We start from the raw sequence: 27,655 nt of genomic DNA, 5'->3' as shown, positions 1-27,655 counted from the left end.
ATATTTTGGGATACCTTATGAGGTTGATAACACAAAAGAAGACAAAAGACTTGAATTTGGAGGAAGCAGAGGTTTCAGAATAAGAGACGAGAGTCAGAGCACAGTCAGAAAAGGGGGAAAAAAAACACAGCCTTCATATTTCAGGGTTAGATCTTCTGAATCAGGGAGTAGCTAAAACTCTAACGACACCCTTGGTGATGTAATGTTCCCGTTTTAGCAATTAGCATGTCTGAATGCAGAGACTGTTTATAGAGTAGCGTAATTAGTAGATACTGCATGGAAGTGATTGTTGCTGGTTCAATTATTCTTTAACAGATTGGCTAGATCAAGGGGCTGCTCTGGAAGGAAAATCAACCTTTCTTTTCTCCACATCAGAATAAGTGAGCACTCATAATTTATTATACTTATCCCCTTGGTTTCATTTCATTCACAAAGGAAATATATGCCCCTTCTTAAAATATACAGATTTATTTCCCCTAGCATCTAGCAGGTAAAGAAAAAGATAATTGGCATCCCATTGAGTTAGAAGAAAGTTGTGTCTGCACGTCACCTAAGCAACCAGTTACTCAGGACAATTCTGCCAAAACACCCGTCGATTCTGTGAAAAATCCATCAGCCTGGTTGTGAGGCATCCCACAGCCTTCTGTTTGTCCTTCATGGCTTGAGTAACTCAATTTCTCATTTTCTACTGCCTGTATTGGCTTCCTAAAGACCCTGCTGCAGGTAGAGCTTTGATTTCTTAGAGGAAGTCATCTATCTTTAAAACTCTTTTAAAAAAAAAAAAAAAAATTTATTTATTTATTTGGCTGCACCAGATCTTAGTTGTGGCACACGGGATCTTCATTGTGGCACACGGGATCTTCGTTGTGACATGTGAACTCTCAGTTGCAGCATGCATGTGGGATATAGTTCCCTGACCAGGGATCGAACCCAGGCCCCCTGCATTGGGAGTGCGGAGTCTTAACCACTGTGCCACCAGGTAAGTCCCTATCTTTAAAATTCTTGTCTTTAAAAGTCACTAGGATTTTGCTCATGATTATTAGAAAATTCTCTGCAGAAATGAAGTTCGGTTGCCCAGTGGAGCTTGGAGGGTCAGATGAAACCCAGTCCCTTGGATGAGTAGAAACAATTTGAAAGCTGATCATTAATTGGCATTTTCCATTTTCTTCTTCCCAGTGCCCAGAAGATGGTTTTTCTTGGCTCTGGGACTAAATGGAGTGAACACCTGGTCCAGATTTGCTTGGCTCTTTCTTCTCTAAGCAACTAATTCCTGATGGAAAATATGCTTACACCACATAGACTCACACCAAAGACAAGGGAAAGCTTCCATTTATCCTGTCGCTTTGATTTCATTTCTGCCTCCTGAAGGTGAAGTCAGCCCAGGCAAGCCTCATCCGGTGCCTCACGACACAGAAAAGACTTTGGCCTGGCTGACTGCATGATTATCACAGTGCAACAGAACCTTGGCAGCAGCCTTTTAAGCAGGGTGCTGTGTTTCTGAAGACTGCATCGCAAAAGAGAAACTCAGAGCTGCACCAAGATTCAACCTACAAAACGTGTGGGTGACCAGCCCTGCGTACACCCACTTTTCTATGCCAAGTTACTCTTCTCATCTGCGACTGGCCTACTTTCGTTCTGCCTTCTCCCATACTCCTTAGTCTAGCCTGTTCCATGAGCTGCCACACCCTGATTCTATCTGATGTTTTCATCCCTCACTTCAGCCAGTGGTGCTGGAGTCGGCTCCTCCTGGCTCAAGAAAGCGATTGTGCATTGTCCTTCCCAATGTCATGTTCAAAAACATGACATTGGTAGCTTGAAATTGGGCATGGTAAGGGTAATTACATCACAGAAAGCAGCAAATCCTACAAATAGGGCTTTTCCCCCCTCCAGAGAGCCAGTTGTTAAACTTCTACTACCATCCAACTGAATTTACTCCTTTTCAAAAGTTAAATCAAATAAGGATCGATTTTATTTTGACAAATGTTTAGCTCTGTCCTCAGCCCTAGAATAACAAAAAAGAGTATCAATCCTGGGCAAAATGGTTATACATGCCCTATGTACCACTGCACAGTTTTCTTCAGAATAGGCTCCTCCAAATTGGTCCCCCTCCCCTCCTTCATGACTCTGATCTACCTCCAAGCCAGCCTCAGCAAGGCTGAAGCACCTGGAGCTTTCATGACCATTCTCCCCTATCAAAACTTAAAAAAATATTTTTTTATTGGCGTAGAGTTGATTTACAATGTTGTGTTAGTTTCAGGTGTACAGCAAAGTGATTCAGTTATACATACACATATATCTACTCTTTTTTAGATTCTTTTCCCATATAGGTCATTACAGAGTACTGAGTAGAGTTCCCTGTGCTATACAGTAGGTCCTCCTTATTAGTTATCTATTTTATATATAGTAGTGTATATATGTCAGTCCCAGTCTCCCAATTTATCCCTCTCCCACCCCTTTCCCCCTGGTTCCCCTATCAAAACTTGCCTGACCGGTGTTCCATTTACCTATGCCAAATTGATAAACGCATTCTAACTGGGTATTGCTCCATATTTTATTTCTCTTAGATGAATATATTTTTAACACAGGGCTTTCAGTGTCTTAGCTCCAAGAATGAGGGGAATTTCAGTCACCTTGCCAAGGCTAGCAAATATTTAGAGAGCAGTGAAACCAATCACTCTCCTAAATAGACCTTACATACTTATTTCAATAAAGAATTACAAGATGATAGTCACTTTAGAAAATAATTTGGCATTTCAAATGTCAAACATTAAAACCTTATGACTTAGAAGGTATTCCACCCTAGGTATATAGCTAAGAAAATTGAAAATGTACATCTACACAAAAACTTGTATGTGAATGTTCATGGCGGCACTATTCATAATGGCTAAACGGTGGAAATCATTCAAATGTCCATCAACTAATAAATGGATAAATAAAATATGGTTGGGACTTCCCTGGTGGCTCAGTGGTTAAGAATCCGCCTGCCAATGCAGGGGACACAGGTTCAATCCCTGGTCCGGGAAGATCTCACATGCTGCGTAGCAACTAAGCCCGTGCACCACAACTACTGAGCCTGCACTCTAGAGCCTGCGAGCCACAACTACTGAGCCCACGTGCTGCAACTACTGAAGCCCACGCACCTAGAGCCCGTGCTCCGCAACAAGAGAAGACACCGCAATGAGAAGCCCGCGCACTGCAACGAAGAGTAGTAGCCCCCGCTCACTGCAGCTAGAGAAAACTCGCGCGCAGCAATGAAGACCCAACACAGCCATAAATAAATTTAAAAAATATGGTCTACCATACAATGGAATATTAAGACATAAAAAGAAATGAAGTACTAATACATGCTATAACATAGGTAAACCTTGAAAACATGTAAAGTGAAAGAAACCAGACACAAAAGACCACACACTATAAGATTCCATTTATATGAAATGCTCAGAATAGGCAAATCCAGACAAAGTAATTAAGACAGAAAGTAGATTAGTGGTTTCCAGGGGCTACGGTGGAGGGGGAATGGCAAGTGACTGCTAATGGGTATGGAGTTTCTCTGGGGGGTGATAAAGATGTTCTTACATTAGATAGTGGTGAGGGTTACACATCTCTGTGAATATAGGAAAAAACACTGAATTGTACACTTTTCAAGGGTGAATTTTATGGCATGGGATTTATGTATCAATAAAGCTGTTATTTTTATTTTTTTGTAATTTTATTCTATTTTTTAATTTTAATTTTATTGGAGTATAGTTGATTTACAACGTTGTGTTAGTTTCAGGTGTACAGCAAAGTGATTCAGTTATACATATATTCATTCTTTTTTATATTCTTTTCTCATATACGTTATCACAGAATATTGAGTAGAGTTCCCTGAGCTCTACAGTAGGTCCTTGTTGGTTGTCTGTCTTATATATAGTAGATATGTTCATCCCAAGCTCCTGATTTATACCCCCATCACATTTCCCCTTTGGCAACCATAAGTTTGTTTTCGATATCTGTAATTCTGTTTCTGTTTTGTAAATCGGTTCATTTGTATAATTTTTTAAAATTAGATTCCACCTATGATTCATATGAGTGATGTCGTATATTTGTCTTTCTCTGTCTGACTTACTTCACTTAGTATGATAATCTCTAGGTCCATCCATGTTGCTTCCATGTCTTGGCTATTGTAAATAGTTAAAGCTGTTATTTTTTAAAAAATCCACAGTTCTGTATCCACAGAAAAAAAACAACTATGGACTTGTGCAGTACTGTAGTACTTATCTGTTGAAAAAAACCTGCATACAAGTAGATCCATGCAGTTCATACCGTGTTATTCAAGGGTCAGCTGTATTTAGATATAAACTTAAAAATATATACGAGATCTCTATATGAGGAAAACTACAGAACTCCGATGAAAGAAATCAAAGAACTAAACAAATGGAGAGAGATTACATATCTGTGGATAGGAAGACTCAATATGGCCAAGACCTCAGTTTTTCTCAACTTGATCTATAGATTCACAGCAATCCCAATCAAAATTTCAGCAAGTTATTTTGTGGATGTCAACAAACTATAATTTTAAAGTTTATATGGAGAAGCAAAAGATCCACAATAGCCAGCACAATACTGAAGAACAACAAAATCAGAGGACTGACTCTAAGCCTTACTGTAAACGTACGGTAATCAAGGTTGTGTAGTATTGGCAAAAGAATAGACAAATAGATCAATAGAACAGAATAAAGAGCCCAGAAATAGACCCCCATAAATATAGTCAAGTGATCTTTGACAAAGGAGCAAAGATAATACAATGGAGGAATGATAGTTTTTTCAACAAATGGTGCTGGAAAAACTGGACATCCACATGCAAAAAGTCTAGACACTGATCTTACACCCTTCACAAAAATTAACTCAAAATGGATCACAGACCTAAATGTAAAAGGCAAAACTATAAAACTCCTAGAAAATAACATAGGAGAAAATCTAAATGACCATGGATATGGCAATGACTTTTTAGATACAACGCCAAAGACATGATCTATGAAATAATTAATAAGCTGGACTTCATTAAAATTGAAAAATTCTGCTTTGCGAAAGACACTGTCAGGAGAATGAGAACAAACCACAGGCCGAGAAAAAATATTTGAAAAAGACATATCTGATGAGGGACTGCTATCCAGTATAAACAAAGAATTCTTAAACTAAACAATAAGAAAACAAACATTTAAAAAATGATTTTTAAAATGAGCAAATGACCTGAATGAACACTTCACCAAAGAAGATGGCAAGTAAGCATATGAAAAGATGCTCAACATTCTATGCCATTAGGTAATTGTAAATTAAAACAGTAATGAGATACCATTACACACTATTAGAATGGCCCAAATCCAAAACACTGACAATACCAAATGTTATCAAGGATGCAGAGCCACAGGAACTCTCATTTATTGTTGGTGGGGATACAAAATGATACAGGCACTTTGGACGACAGTTCAGCAGTTTCTTCCAAAACTAAACATATTCTTACCATACAATCCAGCAGTCATGCTCAGCAGTCATTTACTCAATTCTGCTAAAAACTTAGGTCCACACAGAAACCTGCACATGGATGCTTATAGTAGCTTTATTCATAATTGCCTGAATCTGGAAGCAAGCAAGATGTTTTGTTTTTGTTGTTGTTTCTTTTCTCTTTTTTTTTCTTTTTTCTTTTCTTTTTACAAACCCTTGTGTCGAGGGCTGACTTTCAACCAAGATGTTTTTTAGTAGGAGAATGGATAAATAAACTGTGGCACATCCACACAATGGAATATTATTCACAGCTAAAAAGAAATGAGCTATCAAGCCATGAAAGGAGATGGAAGAAGATTAAATGCATATCACTAGAGGATAGAAGTCAATCTAAAAGGTTTTATGCTATATGATTGCAACTCTGTGTCATTCTGGAAAAGGCAAAACTGTGGAGGCAGTAAAAAGACCAGTGGTTGCCAAGATTTTTAGGGGAGTGAAACTATTCTGCATGATACTATAATGATGGATACGTGTCATTATACATTTGTCAAAACCCGTAGAATGTACAACACCAAGAGCAAACTCTAATATAAACGATGGACTTTGGATGCTGATGATGTGTCAATGTAGGTGCATCAACTAACAAATGTATTACCCTAGTGGTGGATGTTGATAATGGGGAGGCCATGCATGTGCAGGGTAGGCAGTGTATAGGAAATCTTTGTACATTCCACTCAATTTTGCTGTGAATCTAAAACTGCTCTAAAATATAGTCTTCTTAAAAAATTGGATTATGTTATGTAGAAAACTGTTTCTGTAGTTTAAAGAAGTATTTAGGGATGAAATGCCATAATGTCTGTAATTTTCTTTAAAAATACTTCAGAAGAAAAATGAAGCAAACGTGGGAAACTGTTAACAACTGTTAAATCTGAAGGGTGGATATATGGAAGTCCCTGCTCCGATTTTCTGCACCTATCTGTATGTTTGAAATTTTTCATCATAATCATTTTAAAAGAATTTCCAGTCCTGGAAGCTATAAATTCGGTCAATCTTGAGTAGAACTGTTCATCTTAGTCCCCGAAAATCTGGGCCTGTATGACTCTAAAGGTTGTCAACCTATTGAATTGTTGCAGTCACAGTAAAAACCTGTGACCGTCCCTATTATAGATTTGGCAGTGGGCCCTGTGTTCACACGGGGCGGGGCTCGGCTGAGGCTCTTGCATCTGCAGTGGGCGGGGTGAGGAGTGACTGACCAGCAGGCATTTCAGCTTTTCCTGGTTCAGCTGGAGGGAGTTGAGTGCAGTACGCATTTCATTATCTTTCTTGTGTGCTTTTTTAACTGTACAGACCAACTGAAAGTAATTGTTTTTCACTAACCCTCCTAAGAATGACCCCCCCCATTCTGTTCACTTAAATGTTTTAGGTCCTACTAACTGCATTTGGTGTGATTATACTATTCTCTGAGCAGCAAATCCCATGTCATCAAAATAATATTTTAAAATACACTAAAATATATTTTCTTGTAGTGACACCTCCCTCTTTTTCTTCAAGGGGAATCCTTTTGCTTTGGGGAATTTTAGGGATCTTTCCTTTCATCCTACTCGGTTCTGTGGAGATCTTTCTTGTCCTTTCAGGTGTTTGAGGTCCTCTGCTAGTGTTCAGAAGGTGTTCTGTGAGAATTGTTCCATTTGTAGATGTATTCATTTTTTTTTTAATTAATTAATTAATTTATTTATTTATGGCTGTGTTGGGTCTTCGTTTCTGTGCGAGGGCTTTCTCTAGTTGCGGCGAGCGGGGGCCACTCTTCATCGCGGTGCGCGGGCCTCTCACTATCGTGGCCTCTTGTTGCGGAGCACAGGCTCCAGACGCGCAGGCTCAGCAGTTGTGGCTCACGGGCCCAGTTGCTCCGCGGCATGTGGGATCTTCCCAGACCAAGGCTCGAACCCGTGTCCCCTGCATTAGCAGGCAGATTCTCAACCACTGCGCCACCAGGGAAACCCTGTAGATGTATTCTTGATGTATTTGTGGGAAGGGGTGAGTTCCACGTCCTACTACTCTGCCATCTTGATTCTGATCCCCCTAGGGATCTTATAAATGCAAAGCAATGGAAAGTTAACATTTAGCTTCTAGCATTTAAACTAGGATTTTGAAACAACAAAATCCAAGCTTTGTCTTTAGGGAAAGGGTTGTGTAAGCCCCTCTATCCCTACCCTTCCGGAAGAATGGCAGTCGCGGTGGACCTGAGGATGATCCCAGCCTTTGAGGTCACAGAGTCCCGTTCAGTCCGGAAGGGGAAGGAGAAGCTGGCTGCTGGGCATGTGTCCCGACCTCTGGCTCTGGGCTAAGGTGGTGTGTCAGGTGCATGGAGAGGGCCTCAGGACAGCATTTCTGCCCGCGTCTCACTTGGATCCCTGGGAGGAGGCTGCCCTGTAAGCTCCCCACACCACCTTCCATGTGCAGCCACATTAGAGAAAACTCAGATGCACGGCGTAATCTAGCGGAGGGAGTTTGGCTTCTACATGATGTGAAAGACACCCCACAGTCCCCACGTACCCTCTCGGGATGACAAAGCTGAACTGAGAGGCGTTGGGTCTGTCAGGAGCCCTGTGAGAGGTGAGGTGGCCCCAGAGCAGAGGAGAGCAGGACAGAAACTCAGAAGGGTTTGCTTCTGCCAGCAGATGCAGTGCTGGGCCACGTTGGCCTGAGAGAGACCAGGCTGTGAGTTACAGCAGCAGCTGGGGACAGCAGAGACACCAGGAGGGCACCCAGACCCAGGGGTCGCCATTCACACAGCAATCCCACTACAGCAGAGACTGGCAAGGAACCAATGGGCCTCACCTCTATCCAGCCACCCCCACCTCCCTCCGAGATCACAGGGTCATGTAAAAAACAGCCCTCTCCCCTACACTTGGATGTCACTGTGGAGGAGCAGAAGTGGAAATAGAGCACTTTCTCCAAAAGACCGAGAAAGATTGTTAAAATGATTGCATCTAACCAAGTGCGTTGGACATAAGTAAATACGGTTGCTCCTGCCCCTTACCCAAAAGGGTGGGCTCTCATGAAGAAGGTTAGGCCAGTTTCAGAATAATGAAGGAACTACATTTTCTGTGCTCATCTGAATACAACATGAGAAGATCCTAATCATGCTGCAGCCAAAGTTTGTTCTTCAGCACACCCTGCTCCCAAGATGCTCATGTGGCAAGAGTCCCATGACCAGGTCTGGAAGTCCCTGCATCCTGAACGCCCCTTCTGGAATGCAAGGTGCACCCTCGCCTATTAACGGTCCTGAATGGTCTGCAGTGAGAAGCCTGTTGAATCTTTGTTTATCTCAGCACCATGTTTGGCCCCATGCCTTTCTTTGGATAATCTCTGTGAATGTCCCCAAGTGCTCGTGTTCCCATGAACTGCTTGGGAACCTTGTTCAACGGAAAAGAAAGGTGCTGGGCTCACCTATGGAAGCTCTGTCTTGGTTCCAACAGGTAAGGGAGGCTACTTCCACTTGCCTCCTTGCAGAAGAGATGAAGCATCCCCCAAGCAGTTGTTCTCAGCTTCTAGGTGTCTCGGGCACATGATGCAGACACTTTCCAGCATTTCAGGCCCCTTGCTGACAGGCACATTTGTGTGATTAGGGTCAGGTACACCCTGCACACAGGATTGACTCTAACTGATGCATAGTTTTTATCTTTTTTACTTAATTTTTTTAATTGAAGTATAGTTGATTTACAGTGTGTTAATTTCTGCTGTACAGCGAAGTGATTCAGTTATTCATACATATATATGTATATACATTTTTTTCTAGTATTCTTTTCCATTATGGTTTATCATAGGATATTGAATATAGTTCTCTGTGCTGTGCAGTAGGACCTTGTTGTTTATCCATTCTATATGTAAAGCTTACACCTGCTAACCCCACCCACTCTGTCCCTCCCCCAACCCCCTCCCCCTTGGACAACCACAAGTCTGTTCTCTATGTGCATGGTTTTCATCTTGCTCCCAGAGACAAGTGGTTAAAATGCACACACACAGTTTTGGTTTTCCTAGACAAACCATTTATTGAATTGGAAAGAGCACTGGACTAAGGAATCTCGAAGAGGCTGGGTTTGAAGCTCTCCCCAGCCACTCGTGGCTACCGGTCCCAGTTCAAGGATCAACAAAATCGTCAAAGGCAAATGGAAGCAGAGCCTTGGTCCCTTCACCAAAAACCTCCCACAATGGGATTGGGACTTGTTGAATTCCTCAGGAATTTCTGCAGATCACACCCATGGCCTCCTTGCTGTCTCAGCCCTCCTTGCCCAGCCTCAGTTTGTACTTACCCCTTGGACCATAAGACACCAGCAGCCCTGGATTGCACCTGGTGTTTCTAGCCCTTGGCGTGGAACCTCATAGGAACCCAGATCCCAACCCTCATCCTCTTCCCCTTGGCCAGCTATTGATTCAGAGCTTCTGCCTTCTCTCCTGCTGTGGCCTGATGATTTGAAGAAAACCACAAAGCTGAGACAGGACAGTCTGTGTTCTTGGACACCCCATGGACCCTTGGTTTCATTTCATAATGAGATTAATAAAAGCCATCTTTTATCTGCCTTGCACGACTTGTGAGGATCAAAAGAAGGAAAGTCTACCCAAGTCTAAGCTTTGCTGTAAAGCCCAATACAAATGTTCCTTGTTATTATCTATTTCTATATAATTTAATTTTTAATGTTACACAATATCTTTAGTAACTCTCCAAATAGCCAAAGTTGTTATTTGTTTACCCATCTGGGGAAAAAAAAGGTTTAATGCAATATTTTCTACCTGGAGAAGTTTTAAATAAAGAAGGAGGGGGTCAGTGTCCTCAGAAACAGCCCATGAAATGCCCCTGTAAAGAGGATGCTGAGGCCTACCCAGGTATGTGCCTCCTAGAACATGTTCCCGCTCTAGTCATTAGCTACAGATCCAGCTCCTATTCGTTTGGGAACCGCTGACGTTGAATTTTTACTGGCTTCGATTTTCCGTTGGCCTTCATTTCTTCCTCCCTCCATCCCTCCCTGGCTCCCCAAGCTTTTGTGCTATTCAAACCTTTGGCACACAGGGCTGCTGACATACGTTTTGTACAGCAAGCTGTCGTGTTCTACTTTTAGAAGTAAACACAAATGTTATTTTTTTTTAATTTATTTAGAAAATTTTAAAATTTATTTTTCATATTCTTTTCCATTATGGTTTATCACAATATAGAATATAGTTCCCAGCAGTAGGACCTTGTTGTTTATCCATCCTATATATAATAGTTTGCATCTGCTAATCCTAAACTCCCAATCCATCCATCCCCCCCCTCCCTCCCCCTTGGCAACCACAAGTCTGTTCTCTATGCCTGTGAGTCTGTCTCTGTTTCGTAGATAAGTTCATTTTGTCATATTTTAGATTCCACATATAAGTGATATCATATAGCATTTGTCTTCCTCTTTCTGACTTCACTTAGTATGATAAATCTCTAGTTGCACCCATGTTGCTGCAAATGGCATTATTTCATTCTTTTTGATGGCTGAGTAATATTCCATTGTGTGTGTGTGTGTGTGTGTGTGTGTGTGTGTGTGTGTGTGTGTGTATACACATATATGTATATACACCACATCTTCTTTATCCATTCATCTGTTGATGGATATTTAGGTTGTTTCCATGTCTTGGCTATTGTAAATAGTGCTACTATGAATATAGGGGTGCATGTATCTTTTCAAATTATGGTTTTGTCCGGGTGTATGCCCAGGAGTGGGATTGCTGGATCATATGGAAACTCTATTTTTAGTTTTTTTTAGGTACACCGTACTGTTTTCCATAGTGGCTGCACCAATTTGCATTCCTACCAACAGTGTAAGAGGGTTCCCTTTTCTCCACACCCTCTCCAGCGTTTGTTATTTGTATAGTCCCATTTTAGAGTTGAACAAACTGAGGTCTGGAGAGTTTGAAAGGGTTCCCCCAAGGTCGTACAGTTGGTAAATGACAACTATGTCTCAGCCCTCATGTGTCTAAGTCTCATGCACTTTCTGTTCATTCAGCAGGTTCTTAACCTAGTGTCTTTTGTCTGGCTTCAGGAGATCGCCTAGAAAAATTTATATGTACATACATTTTTCTAGAAAGAGGGTCCACAGCTGCCATGGGGTTTTCAAAAGATGCGAGACTCAAAAGTTAAGAACATGCTGCATGTTTTGTCTGGCACAGAGCAGGTGTTCAACATTTGTGTGCTGCATTGAATTGAGGATAAGTGGGGCTTGGGGAGGTGGGTCTCAGAAGGATAACATTCTGTTTATCCAGAAAAGCACCCTGTGGGGAATGACCCCCCTGCTGCAGCAGCTGAGGTCCCGGCCATGGTGACTCAGAGAACACATGCAGAGGTTGGGGAGCAGGCCAGGAAAATTTCATGACGGATGGATAGCCTGGAACCCAGGACCAACCCAATTCACCTGGAAAGGGCAGATCCCTGAAGAAGTCTGTGGAGAGAAAAGTGCTGAAAGAGAGAGAAATTTCCTGCCCCTCTTCTGGACTTGGAATGTAGTGGCCACTTGAGGGGTTCTGGGTCTTCTCTGGATGAATGGACCCTCCAGGACTTTCCTAGAAGCAAAGAAATGAAACCTTCTTGAGGAGATTCCCTTCATCAGCCGGCCCAAGGCTCATTACAGAGTGAGACAAAGGGGAGTGTTGAGCTTCCCAACCTTATACAGAGAAGAAAAATGAACAGGAGGCTTTGGCAAAGGAACTGCAACAAATGTGGAGATCAAGGAGCATCACCGTCAAGCCAGTTGTCATCATGGCAACTGGACCAGCTTTCAACACACTCATTTGGGCATCTTAAAGAACTAGACATGTATCACGGTTTGGCATCCATTCAGAGATATGGAGTAAAATCAGGACATTTTTATCCTAACAACAGAATATTACAGGACACATGCTTTTAGCATATGTAAAATCTGATCATCTTGGGCAGTAAGAAACAAGCTTAAAACCCCCAAGTCAGACCGCCAGTATGGGATGTTTTTGGTCTTTGTGTTTAACAGGATGTGTTTAGAGGAGAGATTTCCGTAGCCACTGAAACACAGAGAAACTTGGTGCCCAAAAAAAGAATGAGGGGAAATAAGAGCCTGCGTGTGTGTCCCATGGTAAACAATGAAGCCGGAAGCATCCATCTGGAATGCAGTCAAAAAACACAACTGCCTGCTCAAATGCTGGAGAACTGATGATCTGGAAATGGAGCAAGCCCTTAGCCAGACTTTGCTGGATACCAGTATAAAAGAGTAGGGGTGTGGGCATGAGTTCAATGGGGAAAAGCTGGGAATGAGAATCCTTAGTGGCCAAATGGTGTGTGCTTGTGCGTCAGGCAGAAGCAGAGAGGGGAGAGAAGAGAAGCCCAGATTCTGTTGTCGGAAATGCTCTGAGTTTAAAATTCAGTCCACAACCCATCTCGGTCCCTTTCAGTGGAGTCCTGGCACTAGACTCAGGTTGTGGCAGCTCCTTGAGGGACCCTGAATATAATAGCATGGGAAGAAACATAGCATGTGTTTCAAGATCCTTGAATGCATCTTAACCAGGTTACGGTGAGGAGGAGAAGTGCAAGCCCCAAGCTGGCATGATTTTAATTCACCTAGTGGAAGATTATTGAAGCATATTTCATATACTTAGGGTCAGGAATGGATCTGGCATCATTTAAGGCAAATGCCCCAAACACAAAGCCGATTCAGCTGGCATGATTTCTAGTCCTGAGAACAGCAAGTCTGGCAACGATTAACCAGGCAAGAGGAAACGGTAGAGAGGCCGCTCGGCTGTTTGGCCACCCTCTTCACAAACCAGGGCAAGGAATTATGGAACACCATCGATGAGCAGTACCAGGGCCCCACTGGGACACAGCAAACTGTTGTGGGTAATGGCTTGTGCCTGGAACATCTCAGGAAGTTTTATGAATGTTAATTTAATTGTGTGCTAGGCCAGGAAAGTAAGTGGTGCCTGTTCGGTAAACACGAGGCATGCTGGAAGCTGGGCCTTCTGGAGTCCCCCAGTGTCCTGGGGTGAGCTGACTCTAGATCCTGATGCTGCGAGATTAAAAAAGAGAAAGAAAAAAAAAAAAAAAGCAAAGAAAAGGAAAGAAAAGAAGTAAACTGACATTATTGTCGACATAGCTGATGAGCAGAAACTAGATTTGGAACAGAACCATGATGCTTAGCACAGATGCTTCCATTCAGGACCCCCAGAAATTGTTTTGAGCCTTAAAGCTGCTGAGCTGTGGCAGACCACCAAACCTCATGGCATTCTTAGACCATAAGCTTCCAGTGTGCCTGGCTCCCAGTGTGTGGAAGTCTGGGGTTCAGGTATGGTAACATCTTGGCTTGCTGGTGGATGCTATGAAGCCAGAGCCAAAAGGTACATTTGGCGTTCTTGTGATTGCTTTGCTTCTCCCCTAGGCTACTCCCAGTAGATGCCTTGAGGTTAAGACTGGCAGGCTTCTCTCCAGGCACACTCCAAGGGGAGTATTGGGAGGCAAAGTACCAAATTCTATTATAGATGGCAGAGCACATAGTGGGTGGATGGAAAAGGGAAGCCTCATAGACAGAGGTGACGTAATGTAAGAGAGACCCAAATAACAGTGGCTGAAACAAGATGGAAGTTACTTCTCTCTCTTATAACAACCTGGACATAAGCTGTCAGGGCCGGTAGGATGGTTTATGATTGAGGGACCCAGTCTCTTTCAGTCTTGTTCTCTACTATCCCTAGGATATTGCTCTCATCTAAATGGTCCAAGATGACTCATCACCACCATGTGTACATTCCAGCAGCAAAGGACAGGAGGACACGTCTCTACCCGATAATGGAGCAATCTGGATGCACCACACATCCCTTCTGCTCACATCCCATTGGTCAGGAGATAGCATGTGACCACACCTAGCTGCAAGGGAGACTGGGAAATTATTTTTCTTCCCTGGGTAGCTATGCAGCCACTAGGAATTGTATTTCTGTGGAAGCAGAGAGAGGCAGTCTGAAGGAGTTGGGTGGGTGTGATGGCTCTGTCTTAGAAGTCTCCCACCCCACCCTTCTTCATCAGCTGCTCTCCTCTTCCTCTCCTGTGTCCCACACAGCACTTCCAGACTTTATCACAGCTGCTTTCACCGGATTCCAGGGTCCCACTCTGAACTCTCGGTCTCCTCTTTTCATGTTCTCGTCTTCCCTCAGATTAGAGAAACTTAAACACAAGGAAAGAAAAGTTGAATCTTGCATGAACATCTGCAAACATTTTTTTCCCTGGCTGTAAGTCCTTGTATTGCGTGGACCACTTTCCACCAACACCTCCCTGATAGAGTGGGAGCCTCCTGTAAATAGGAAGTGCCTCTAACATGTTTGGTTCTGTAGGTGCTCAAAAACAATAAATCATCTCAAACACACAATCAAGATTCACTTTGGGGCTTCCTTGGTGGCGCAGTGGTTAAGAGTCCGCCTGCCAATGCAGGGAACATGGGTTCGAGCCCTGGTCCGGGAAGATCCCACGTGCCGCGGAGCAACTAAGCCCGTGCACCACAACTACTGAGCCCGCGCTCTAGAGCCTGCGAGCCACAACTACTGAAGCCAGCGCGCCTAGAGGCTGTGCTCCAAAACAAGAGAAGCCACCGTAATGAGAAGCCCACACACCGCAACGAAGACCGCGACTAGAGAAAGCCCGCACGCAGCGACAAAGACCCAATGCAACCAAAAATAAATAAATTAATTAATTAATTAAAAAAAAAAAAGATTCACTTTGTTCTGGAGGGTGGTGACGTGAATGTATACACATGTGAGAGACTAGATATGCCAGTGACAATGACCAGACCATACATGACAGCAGGTCTGTGACCCACAGAAGAAGCTCCGGGAACCAAACCACAGCCTCCAAAGCAAGTGGCCCCGAACAGAGTCAGGACTTTGTCAATATCTGCCAACTTCCCTATTTTTTTGCCACGTCCCCTCCCACTGCCCTCACACTTGCTTCTAATTCAGTACCAACCAGGGAAAGCCAAATATCCAATATGCTCCCCTACCCAATCAGGTAGGATGCTCCACTTCTAGTTACCCAAGTCCAGCTCCCCCGTGCCAATAACCTCCAATCAGGGCACACCTGAAGCCTTCCCTTTTTCCACTGTAAAGCTTTCCCACTCCTCTGCCTGCCTTCGAGTCTCTGCCAAAGTCAAGCGATGGTGCGACTCTCTTGCTATATAGCAAGCTCAGAATAAATAGCCTTTGCTCTTCTCATTTGGATAGGCTTCGTTTATTTTCACACTTGTAATAACTCACTGAGCTGAACATTTAAGATCAGTGCTCTTTCTACTGTTTACTGTATGTATCTTACCCATCAAAAATTTGAAAACCTTTGCTTTGCTCAACCTTCTGAATAAAGAAAAAATGAACAATATTAAGTAAGACAAGTGAAGGAAAAGCAAAGAACGTGGTAAAGTAAGCACTGCCCGTTTCAATGGGAAATACACGAAATGAGAACTCCTTATTTTCAGTTCATTTGAAATGCCACTGGAGACTTGAGAATAGCTCCTTTGTTTTATGAAAAGGCCATAATCACTGTGCTGAAAAGGAAGATGGAAAGAAAACATACAGAGAAGTTGTATGTCCAGAGCTTCTGGGACCCTGTCCCGTTCCTTAGCATCGTATTTTTTCTTAACCACTGTGCCACCAGGGAAGCCCTTGGCTGAGTTTTGGGCATAGTTTTAGGGAATTAAATGTTCAAAGAAATCAGATATAAAAAATTACAGTGAGGACTTCCCTGGTGGCACAGTGGTTAAGAATCCGCCTGCCAATGCAGGAGACACGGGTTCCAGCCCTGGTCCGGGAAGATCCCACATGCCACGGAGCAACTAGGCCTGTGTGCCACAACTACTGAGCCTGCGCTCTAGAGCCCGTGAGCCACAACTACCGAAGCTCGTGCACCTAGAGCCCGTGCTCTGCAACAAGAGAAGCCACCTCAATGAGAAGCCCGTGCACTGCAACGAAGAGTAGCCCCTGCTCACCACAACTAGAGAAAGCCCGCGCACAGCAATGAAGACCCAACCCAGCCAAAAATAAATTAATTAATTTAAAAAAATTACAGTGAGGTTTATGTTTAGGATTAGGGTCAAGGCACCGCTCAAAGTCGCAGAATCCACAGTGCTGTTTGTGACCGTAACACAGGGCTGTTCTTCCAGATTCCAAAGTTGAATTTCAAATGTAAATGCTAATCCCTTCAGTTTGTATTCCACCAGCAGTGAGGTCTGGCAGAATACAACATGTATCAATGACTTGACACCAAGCTAAGCATCCTTGGGACTCCAGGCACTGAAACTCACGGGCATCACCAGGGCCATAAAGAGATGATGGATGAAGGGAACGATAGCTACTAACAGATGGTGGGTATGAGAGGCAACTCGATGATGTTAATCGATTGCAAAGTAGAAGAAAGGTCATTAAATATGAATGCCAGGAACAAACTAATTATACAGAAGTCCTGGGTGCAGGGCAAGCTTCTCACCTTCCAGACAGAACACTACCTGCTAGGTGTCACCGAGCCCTTCCGTGCTTCCCTTTTTTCAATATTTATTTATTTATCTTTATTTTTTTTATTTTTTGGCTGTGTCGGGTCTTAGTTTCAGTACCCGGGATCTTTGTTGAGGCATGCGAGATCTGTTGTTGCAGTGCACGGGCTCTTCGTTGTAGTGTGCGGGCTTCTCTCTAGTTGTGGCGTGCAGGCTCCAGAGCGTGTGGGTTCTGTTGTTTGCGGCTCACGGGCTCTCTCGCTGAGGTGCGAGAGCTTAGTAGTTGTGGCTCGCGGGCTTAGTTGCCCACTCCCCACCCCCGACCCCGGCACGTGGGATCTTAGTTCCCCGATCAGGGATCGAACTTGCGTCCCCTGCATTGGAAGGCAGATTCTTTACTACTGAACCACCAGGGAAGTCCTCTCCCATGCTTCCTTAATTAATCCCCGGCAGCTCTGAGAAGTTCTAATACTTTTCCCATTTAAAACTGTCTGCGGATGTCCTTATTCTGGCACCAAATGTGGTATCAATGTCACCCCAACCATCACCTCTTGATGGACAATATCTTGGCCAGCTCCCCACACCACCCCTGCTCAGGATGCTCGTAGACTCTTATCATTGAGGCCCTTACCCCTTCCTGTCCATCAGCTACAAATGCCGCTCACATCTCTCCCTTTTCTTCCCATTTCCCTTGTCCTCTACTAGCCAGGCCTTTGTGTAGCTTAACTGGACTCTCGCCTTGTCCCCTGCGGGTGGCTCTGTGCCCCGGCCTCTCTCCTCTCCTGTTGACAAGCTGCTCCCCACTGCCTTCCAAACTCAACCACATTCCCCAGCCTGGCATCCCAGGCCCTCCTCCTTCCAGCCCAGCCCTCAACCTCACTTCCCTGACAGTCCTTCAGACACTCTCTTGTCCGGCCTTACTGCTTTTTTTCAAACCATTTTTTATTATGAGATAGAACATAAAAATCCCACTTGGGATGTGGAAAGCAGCAAAAGAACATCACTCCTACCCTAGCAATGTGAAAAGACAGATAATCTACAAAATCACATTTTCTTGAGCCCACCAGAGAGCTAAGGTCACAAGCAAACCCGGTAAACTAAATTCCAACACTGACAAACCCCCTTCAAGGAGATGGAGGACACGTGAACCGGTTCGCCTTTGGCAGAGCCTGGATGGAAGAGGTTGCTGTGGGCCTCTATAAAATACAGGACAAAACTGTAAAAGTGCATGGAACAGACCTGCAGAGCTTAGTGAATCATTGTACGATAAACACCTGTATAATCACCAACTAGTTCAACAGGCAGGTCACAATGCTCCCTCCCCTCCTAAGGAGAGTAACTGCTGGTCATTATGGTAAAAACTTCCTTGCTTTTCTTTATCCTTTTACCACTAAATCTGAGTGTCTAATCACCACAGTTCAGTTTGCCTTTTTTAAAACTTTATAAAATGAAATCCTACAGTGGATCATCTTCAGCAGCTGGCTTCCCTCATTCAGCATTGTGTGGGTGAGATTCTACCATGTTGCCTATTTGCCACAATTTAGGCCTATGCATCTTTCCTGCTGACTCCTCCCACCTAGAATATCTATCCCCCACTGTCCCACTCACTCTCCATATCCACCTGCCAAATTATTATCCATTCTTAGAATTCAATACAAATCCCCCTTCCTCCTCCAAGAAGCCCGCCCCCCATAGAACCCCACAGAGAAGCTGTCACGCCTGCCTGTAACTCCTCCAACACTTTGACCTTCTGTTCCAGCTCTTGCACCTACATTGCCCTGCACCACGGTTTCTTGTGCTGCTATTTCAACCTGCTGTAGAGTGTGTCCCCAAAACCAACAGCTGGACTCTTTTACTTTCGTGGAATGCCGCAGAGTGCTTAGCGCTCAGCCAGAAATACGGTAGATGTCAGTGAATTCAATAACTGGATGGATCTACTAGACAAACTCTGCCTGTGTAAAACAGAAGTGTCATGGACTCATTGGGCCAGAGCCTGGCAGCGCCTGGAAGCTGTTCTTGTTATGTGATTGGCTCGAATGGTCCTGTAGATAAACGAGCTTCAGGAACTAGACACGAGGCTGCGGTTTGTTCTGGGAGTTGCTCTGGGGACTCAATCCCCCCTTAAACTGTTTCCATTGTATCTGTCTCTAGAGAAGTGACATGAGAACATCATCTGGCTCTTTGAGCTTCCTTGTTATTTGGATTCGGGGTAAACAGTAGTTTCCTTTCTGGCTCTCTGGGATTAAACAAGTTGGTAAATTACTTCAGTTTGAAGGAAAACAGAGCAACATCTCTGACACTGCGTTCTGAGAAGTGGAAACAGGGGAAATGATCTCGGTGCATCTTTGATGACCCACGGCAGAGAAAGGAGTGGGTGAGAAGCTTTAGAAAACCTGCCTCTCTGCTCTGAAAATGGGTGTGGAGGTGGACCGTGAGAGGCGTAGAAGCTGAACAGAAGCCCAAACCCCTGTTTGGTCCCCTGACAGTGGCCGTGAGGACCGGGTCTCTCTCATGAGGCTGGAGCAGAGTCCTCCAGGGGCCCCGTTGCCTAGCAGCGATGCTCTGCTTGGGACTTGCGTCCTTTATCTCTGTTCTTATTTGCCCTCCATGGAGTCTGGAAGCTGGAAAAACACCTGTAAACTAGGTGGGGGAGGAGGAACAACTTACCTCCGTCAAAAAGCTGAGCACTTTGCAGCACCATGGATGGACCTAGAGATGATCATACTGAGTGAAGTAAGTCAGACAGAGAAAGACAAATACCATATGATGTGGCTTATATGTAGAATCTTAAAAAAAAGATACAAATGAACTTATTTACAAAGCAGAAATAGACTCACAAACATAGAAAACAAACTTCTGGTTACCAAAGGGGAGAGGGGGAAGGGGGGATAAATTAGGAGTTTGGGATTAAAATATACACACTACTATATATAAAATAGATAACCAACAAGGGCCTACTGTATAGCACAGGGAAACTATATTCAATATCTTGTAATAACCTCTAATGGAAAAGAATCTAAAAAAATATATATATATTTAACTGAAATATATATATATTTAACTGAATCACTTTGCTGTACACCTGAAACTAACACAACACTGTAAATCAACTATATTTCAATAAAAAATTTTTTTAAAAAGCTGAGAAAAACAAAAGAACAGTTATTATGACCAAACTATTAACAGTGGTTATTGGCGGCAGATGGGCTTACGGTGGGGAACTGAAGAGGGTGTCTTTCTGTATTGCATCTTTCTGAATTGCTTGAATTTTTTTAATAGCAATGAAGATATTTGATAAAGGAAACCCAGGAACAATGTACAGGTATAATATTGGTTTCTTAGCGGGCGTGAAGACACCCCCAGGCTCTCCCACTGCCCTGTTCACTGTTGTGTACACACCGTGGCCAAGCACCCACTGCCTTCACCCCACCAGTGGCTTCCCCCCTTGCTGCCTGTTCCCCCGTCCCCTCCCCTCTCTGCAGTCCTCTGCAAGAAACTCTTGGCTTGCCAGGCCTGCGAGACATCTCTCTTATCCTACCAAAACCCACCCACACCGTATTCCACTCCATCAGCTGAGTAGCCTGCCTCAGTTGGCTGTCATGTTTGATAGATGACTTCACGAGAAAGTAGTAATGACTGGGCTAATGCCCATATTTCCTGCACCATGAAACAGGTTTTAAGAGTTACATGCCTGTTCCACCATTTTTTCTAATGGTCCCACTACTTGGAATCTATTCCAAAGCAGTCACCCAAAGAGGGTGGAGTGGATACTGCTGGTTCCTCGCCCAGACCCCTCTACAGTGCCGGAGCCCCATCCCCACGCCTGCTGGGAGTTTCTGACCGCTGACCCCTTCCCCGGAGCCGACTTGCAGGGAAGGTTATGCACCCTCCTCCACCACCCAGGGCAGCCCGCAGCCCGTGACTGACTGGAGTTCTTTTGCCTTGACGGGGGATCAACTCTGTGATGCAGCTCATGCTCTAGAGCTCCCCGTGGGACCGGGTAGAAGCCAAGTCCAGCAGAGACCCCATCTTTGCTCAGCCCCTTCCCCCTCAGCAACTCATCCTCCTCCTCTCGCTCCTGTGCTCAGGTCCGCCCTCAAGAAATCACAGGCCCCAGAATCCCATCTCAGGCTCTGCTTTGGGGGAACCTGATCTGAGACACAGGGAAAAGTTTTGCTCATGGAAAAGATTCATTACAGAGTTATAGAGATAATCAGACATAAACTAGGCAGATGCTGATCAGAGAGACCACCTTGAGGGGGTGGCACTGGAATAGGCGGCTGTTTCTTTTCACCATGAGCTTTTTTGTTCTTTTTAGTTCATTATCATGTGCTTGCATTACTGTGATTAAAATATTTTAAATTTAAAACAAAATAAACATCCATTCGACCTCCAAATGAAGCCATGGTCCTGCATTTGATGATCATCTGGATCTCTTTTTTTTTAATACATCTTTATTGGAGTATAATTGCTTCACAATGCTGTGTTAGTTTCTGTTGTACAACAAAGTGAATCAGCCATATGCATACATATAGCCTCATATCCCCTCCCTCTTGAGCCTCCCTATCCCACCCCTCTAGGTCATGGCAAAGCACTGAGCTGATCTCCCCGTGCTATTTGGCTGCTTCCCACTAGCTATCTATTTTACATTTGATAGGGTATATATGTCCACGCCACTCTCTCACTTCGTCCCAGCTTACCCTTCCCCCTCCCCGTGTCTTTAAGTCCAGTCTCTATGTCTGCATCTTTATTCCTGCCATGCCACAAGGTTCATCAGAACCATTTTTTTGGATTCCATATATATGTGTTAGCATACAGTATTTGTTTTTCTCTTTCTGACTTACTTCACTCTGTATGACAGACTCTAGGTCCATCCACCTCACTACAAATAACTCAATTTCATTTCTTTTTATGGCTGAGAACTATTCCATTGTATATATGTGCCACGTCTTCCATTCATCTGTTGATGGACATTTAGGTTGCTTCCATGATGTGGCTATTGTAAATAGTGCTGCAATGAACATTCGGGTGCATGTGTCTTTTTGAATTATGGTTTTCTCTGGGTATATGCCCAGTAGTGGGATTGCTGGATCATATGGTAATTCTATTTTTAGTTTTTTAAGGAACCTCCATACTGTTCTCCATAGTGGCTGTATCAATTTACATTCCCACCAACAGTGCAAGAGGGTTCCCTTTTCTCCACACCCTCTCCAGCATTTGTTGTTTGTAGATTTTCTGATGATGCCCATTCTAACTGGTGTGAGGTGATAGCTCATTGTAGTTTTGATTTGCATTTCTCTAATAATTAGTGATGTTGAGCAGGTTTTCATGTACTTCTTGGCCATCTGTATGTCTTCTTTAGAGAAATGTCTATTTAGGTCTTGCGCCCATTTTTTAATTGGGTTGTTTTTTTGATATTGAGCTGCAAGAGCTGTTTACATATTTCGGATATTAATCCTTTGTCCGTTGTTTCCTTTGCAAATATTTTCTCCCGTTCTGAGGGTTGTCTTTTCATCTTGTTTATGGTTTCCTTTGCTGTGCAAAAGCTTTGAAGTTTCATTAGGTCTGATTTGTTTATTTTTGTTTTTATTTTCATTACTCTAGGAGGTGGGTCAAAAAGATCTTGCTGTGGTTTATGTCAAAGAGTGTTTTTCCTATATTTTCCTCTAAGAGTCTTATAGTCTCTGGTCTTACATTTAGGTGTTTAATCCATTTGGAGTTTATTTTTGTGTATGGTGTTAGGGAGTGTTCTAATCTCATTCTTTTACATGTAGCTGTCCAGTTTTCCCAGCACCACTTATTGAAGAGGCTGTCTTTTCTCCATTGTATGTTCTTGCCTCCTTTGTCATAAATTAGGTGACCATATGTGCGTGGGTTTATCTCTGGGCTTTCTATCCTGTACCATTGCTCTATATTTCTGTTTTTGTGCCAGTACCATACTGTCTTGATTACTGTAGCTTTGTAGTGTAGTTTGAAGTTGGGAAGCCAGATTCCTCCAGCTCCATTTTTATTTCTCAAGATTGCTTTGGCTATTTGGAGTCTTTGTGTTTCCATACAAACTGTAAAATTTTTTGTTCTAATTCTGTGAAGAATACCATTGGTAGTTTGATAGGGATTGCATTGAATCTATAGATTGCTTTGGGTGGTATAGTCATTTTCACAATATTGATTCTTCCAATCCAAGAACATGGTATATTTCTCCGTCTGTTTGTGTCATCTGTGATTTCTTTCATCAGTGTTTTATAGTTTTCTGAGTACAAGTCTTTCGCCTCCTTAGGTAGGTTTATTCCTAGGTATTTTATTCTTTTTGTTGCGATGGTAAATGGAATTGTTTCCTTCTGATTTTTCGTTGTTAGTGTATAGGAATGCCAGAGATTTCTGTGCATTAATTTTGTATCCTGCAACCTTACCACATTCATTGATTAGTTCTAGTAGTTTTCTGGTGACATCTTTAGGATTTTCTATGTATAGTATCATGTCATCTGCAAACAGTGACAATTTTACTTCTTCTTTTCCAATTTGTATTCCTTTTATTTCTTTTTCTTCTCTGATTGCCGTGGCTAGGACTTCCAAAACTATGTTGAATAAGAGTGGCGAGAGTGGACATCCTGTGTTGTTCCTGATCTTAGTGGAAATGCTTTCAGTTTTTCACCATTGAGAATGATGTTTGCTGTGGGTTTGTCATATATGGCCTTTATTATGTTGAGGTAGTTTCCCTCTATGCCCATTTTCTGGAGAGTTTTTATCATAAATGGGTGTTGAATTTTGTCAAAAGCTTTTTCTGCATCTATTGAGATGATCATATGGTTTTTATTCCTTAATTTGTTAATATGGTGAATCACATTGATGGATTTGCATATATTGATGAATCCTTGCATCGCTGGGATAAATCCCACTTGATCATGGTGTATGATCCTTTTAATATGTTGTTGGATTCTGTTTGCTAGTATTTTGTTCAGGATTTTTGCATCTATGTTCATCAGTGATATTGGTCTATAATTCTCTTTTTTTGTGATATCTTTTTCTGGTTTTGGTATCAGGGTGATGGTGGCTTCGTAGAACGAATTTGGAAGTGTTCCTCCCTCTGCAATTTTTTGGAAGAGTTTGAGAAGGATGGGTGTTAGCTCTTCTCTAAATGTTTGATAGAATTCACCTGTGAAGCCATCTGGTCCTGGACTTTTGTTTGTTGGACGATTTTTAATTACGGTTTCAATTTCATTACTTGTGATATGTCTGTTTATATTTTCTATTTCGTCCTGGTTCAGTCTTGGAAAATTGTACCTGTCCAAGAATTTGTCCATTTCTTCATGGTTGTCCATTTTATTGGCATATAGTTGTTTGTAGTAGTCTCTTATAATCCTTTGTATTTCTGCGGTGTCAGTTGTGATTTCTTCTTTTTCATTTCTAATTTTATTGATTTGCATCCTCTCCCTTTTTTTCTTGATGAGTTTGGCTAAGGGTTTATCAATTTTGTTTATCTTCTCAAAGAACCAACTTTTAGTTTTATTGATCTTTGCTATTGTTTTCTTTGTTTCTATTTCATTTATTTCTGCTCTGATCTTTATGATTTCTTTTCTTCTACTGACTTTGGGTTTTCTTCATTCTTCTTTCTCTAGTTGCTTTAGGTGTAGGGTTAGATTGTTTATTTGAGATTTTTCTTGTTTTTTGAGGTGAGATTGAATTGCTATAAACTTCGCTCTTAGAACTGCTTTTGCTGCGTCCCATAGGTTTTGGGTCATCGTGTTTTCATTGTCATTTGTTTCTATGTATTTTTAAAAATTTCTTCAGTGATCTCTTGGTGTTTTAGTAGCACACTGTTTAGCCTCCATGTATTTGGTTTTCTTTACATTTTTTTTTCCTGTAATTGATTTCCAATCTCATAGTGTTGTGGTGAGAAAAGATGCTTGATACGATTTCAATTTTCTTAAATTTTCCGAGGCTTGATTTGTGACCCAAGATGTGATCTATCCTCGAGAATGTTCCATATGCATTAGAGAAGAAAGTGTATCTGCCACTTTTGGGTGGAATGTTCTATAAATATCAATTAAATCTGTCTGGTGTATTGTGTCATTTAAAGCTTGTGTTTCCTTATTTATTTTCTGTTTGGATGATCTGTCCATTGGTGTAAGTGGGGTGTTAAAATCCCCTACTATTATTGTGTTACTGTCGATTTCCTCTTTCATGGTCATTAGCATTTGCCTTAGGTATTGAGGTGCTCCTATGTTGGGTGCATAAACATTTATAATTGTTATATCTTCTTGGATTGATCCCTTGATCATTATGTAGTGTCCTTCCTTGTCTCTTGTAACAGTCTTTATTTTAAATTCTATTTTATCTGATATGAGTATTGCTACTCCAGCTTTCTTTTGATTTCCATTTGCATGGAATGTGTTTTTCCATCCCTTCACTTTCATTATGTATGTGTCCCTAGGTCTGAAGTGGGTCTCTTGTTGACAGTGTGTATATGGGTCTTGTTTTTGTATCCGTTCAGCCAGTCTGTGTCTTTTGGTTGGGGCATTTAATCCATTTACATTCAAGGTTGTTATTGATATGTATGTTCCTATTACCATTTTCATAATTGTTTTGGATTTGTTTTTGTGGGTCTGTTTCTTCTCTTGTGTTTCCTGCCTAGAAAAGTTCCTTTAGCATTTGTTGTAAAGCTGGTTTGGCAGTGCTGAATTCTCTTAGCTTTTGCTTGTCTGAAAAGCTTTTGATTTCTCCATCAAATCTGAATGAGATCCTTGCTGGGTAGAGTAATCTTGGTTGTACATTCTTCTCTTTCATCACTTAAGTATATCCTGCCACGCCTTTCTGGCCTGCAGAGTTTCTGCTGAAAAATCAGCTGATAACCTTATGGAGATTCCTTTGTATGTTATTTGTTGCTTTTCCCTTGCTGCTTTTAATATTTTTTCTTTGAATTTAACTTTTGTTAGTTTGATTAATATGTGTCATGGTGTGTTTCTCCTAGGGTTTATCCTGTATGGGAGTCTTTGCATTTCCTGGACTTGGGTAACTATTTCCTTTCCCATGTTAGGGAAGTTTTCCACTATAATCGCTTCAAATATTTTCTCAGACCCTTTCTTTTTCTCTTCTTCTGGGACCCCTATAATTCAAATGTTGGTGTGTTTAGTGTTGTCCCAGAGGTCTCTGAGATTGTCTTCAATTCTTTTCATTCTTTTTTCCTTATTCTGCTCCTCGTCAGTTATTTCCACCATTCTGTCTTCCAGCTCACTTATTCATTCTTCTGCCTCAGTTATTCTGTTACTGATTCCTTCTTTTGTATTTTGCATTTCAGTTATTGTGTTGTTTATCTCTGTTTGTTTGTTCTTTAGTTATTCTAGATCTCTGTTAAACATTTCTTGTATTTTCTCAGTCTGTGCCTTCATTCTATTTCCAAGATTCTGGATCATCTTTACTATTATTACTCTGAATTCTTTTTGATGTAGATTGCCTACTTCCTCTTCATTTATTTGGTCTTGTAGGTTTTTACCTTGCTCCTTCGTCTGTGACATATTGTTTTGCTGTCTCAATTTTCTTTTTTTTTTGATGGGTTGGATTGTCTTACTGGCTGTTTGGCCTGAGGCTTCCAGCACTGGAGTTTGTAGCCTGTTGGGTAGAGCTGGGTCTTGGTGCTGAGATGAGGACCTCCGGGGGACCTCACTCTGATGAATATTCCCTGGGGTCTGAGGTTCTCTGTTAGTCCGGTGGTTCAGACTTGGAGCTCCCACTGCAGGAGCTTTGGCCTGATCCCTGTCTCGTGAACCAAGCTCATGCAAGCTGCATGGGGTGGCAAAAACCAAAAAAAAGAGAAAAAAACGAGCAGAACAATAACAAAGAGTAAAAAATAAAATTAGACTAGGAAACTAACAGATATGTTAGAAAGAATATAAAAATAAAAATATAGATGAAATAACAACCGGAAGGTAAACCAGAATCACAACAGTAAAAAAGAGAAGAAAAAAAAAAAAAAGGCGGAGAAGGCCTTGGCTGTGGGGGGCGGGGCCTAGGCAGGGGTGGGGTTTTGGCAGTGGGCGGGGCCTATGCTTAGGACCCACAGGGCTGGAAAAGGCCCTGGGGGGCATGGGGGTGTGGGGTGTGGGGCTTAGGCTCAACAGAAGGGGCCAGGCATGCCTCTGGTCCTGGAGGGTTGGGGACCCAGCCTGGGAGCCCAGCAGGCTTCCTGGGCGCAAGTGGGTGGGGCAAACACCTGCTGCGCCTCTGCTGCTCCTCCCGCCTACCTCTCCTGTTCTCCCCTGGCCTCCCTCCTACACCCCCAGGACCCACACGGCCCAGAGGGGGCCTCTGAGGGTGTAGGACTCCGCTGGAGAGCCGGGCAGCCTTCCCGGGCCGAATGGGCAGGGTAAACGCTAGGCGTGCTTCCCCCTGATCTGAGCCCCCAAGGGTCCCCCCAGGTGTGGGAACCCCTCCCCCCTCCCAGCGACCCCTCAGGGGCACCAGTCCTGTCCGGCCTCCACTTCTCCCCTCTCAGTCCCCGCAACATCCTATCTGGTCGCTTGGGGGTTCCCCCCATCTCCTTGGGCGTCAAGGTCCCCCACCAGCTTCCGTCAGGTGCCCTAGTTGTGGGGAGATGCGAACTCTGTGTCTTCCTACACTGCCATCTTGACTCCACCCCTCTGGATCTCACTTTGGAAGATTGGTTCAGA

General features: G+C 43.0%; 1 long non-coding RNA gene across 1 annotated transcript in view; it reads left to right on the top strand.

Annotated features, from left to right (window-relative positions):
* The window catches only part of LOC133094627 (uncharacterized), a 34,436-nt gene extending 30,385 nt beyond the window's left edge, over positions 1-4,051 (top strand). The window contains exon 3 of the long non-coding RNA XR_009701483.1: positions 1,177-4,051. This is a non-coding gene — a long non-coding RNA (uncharacterized LOC133094627). The remainder of the gene's footprint in view (positions 1-1,176) is intronic.
* Positions 4,052-27,655: the final 23,604 nt, after the last annotated feature.

This window comes from Eubalaena glacialis, chromosome 7, assembly GCF_028564815.1.
Source record: "Eubalaena glacialis isolate mEubGla1 chromosome 7, mEubGla1.1.hap2.+ XY, whole genome shotgun sequence".
NCBI lineage: Eukaryota > Metazoa > Chordata > Mammalia > Artiodactyla > Balaenidae > Eubalaena > Eubalaena glacialis.
This window is presented reverse-complemented; position numbering and strand designations above follow the sequence as displayed.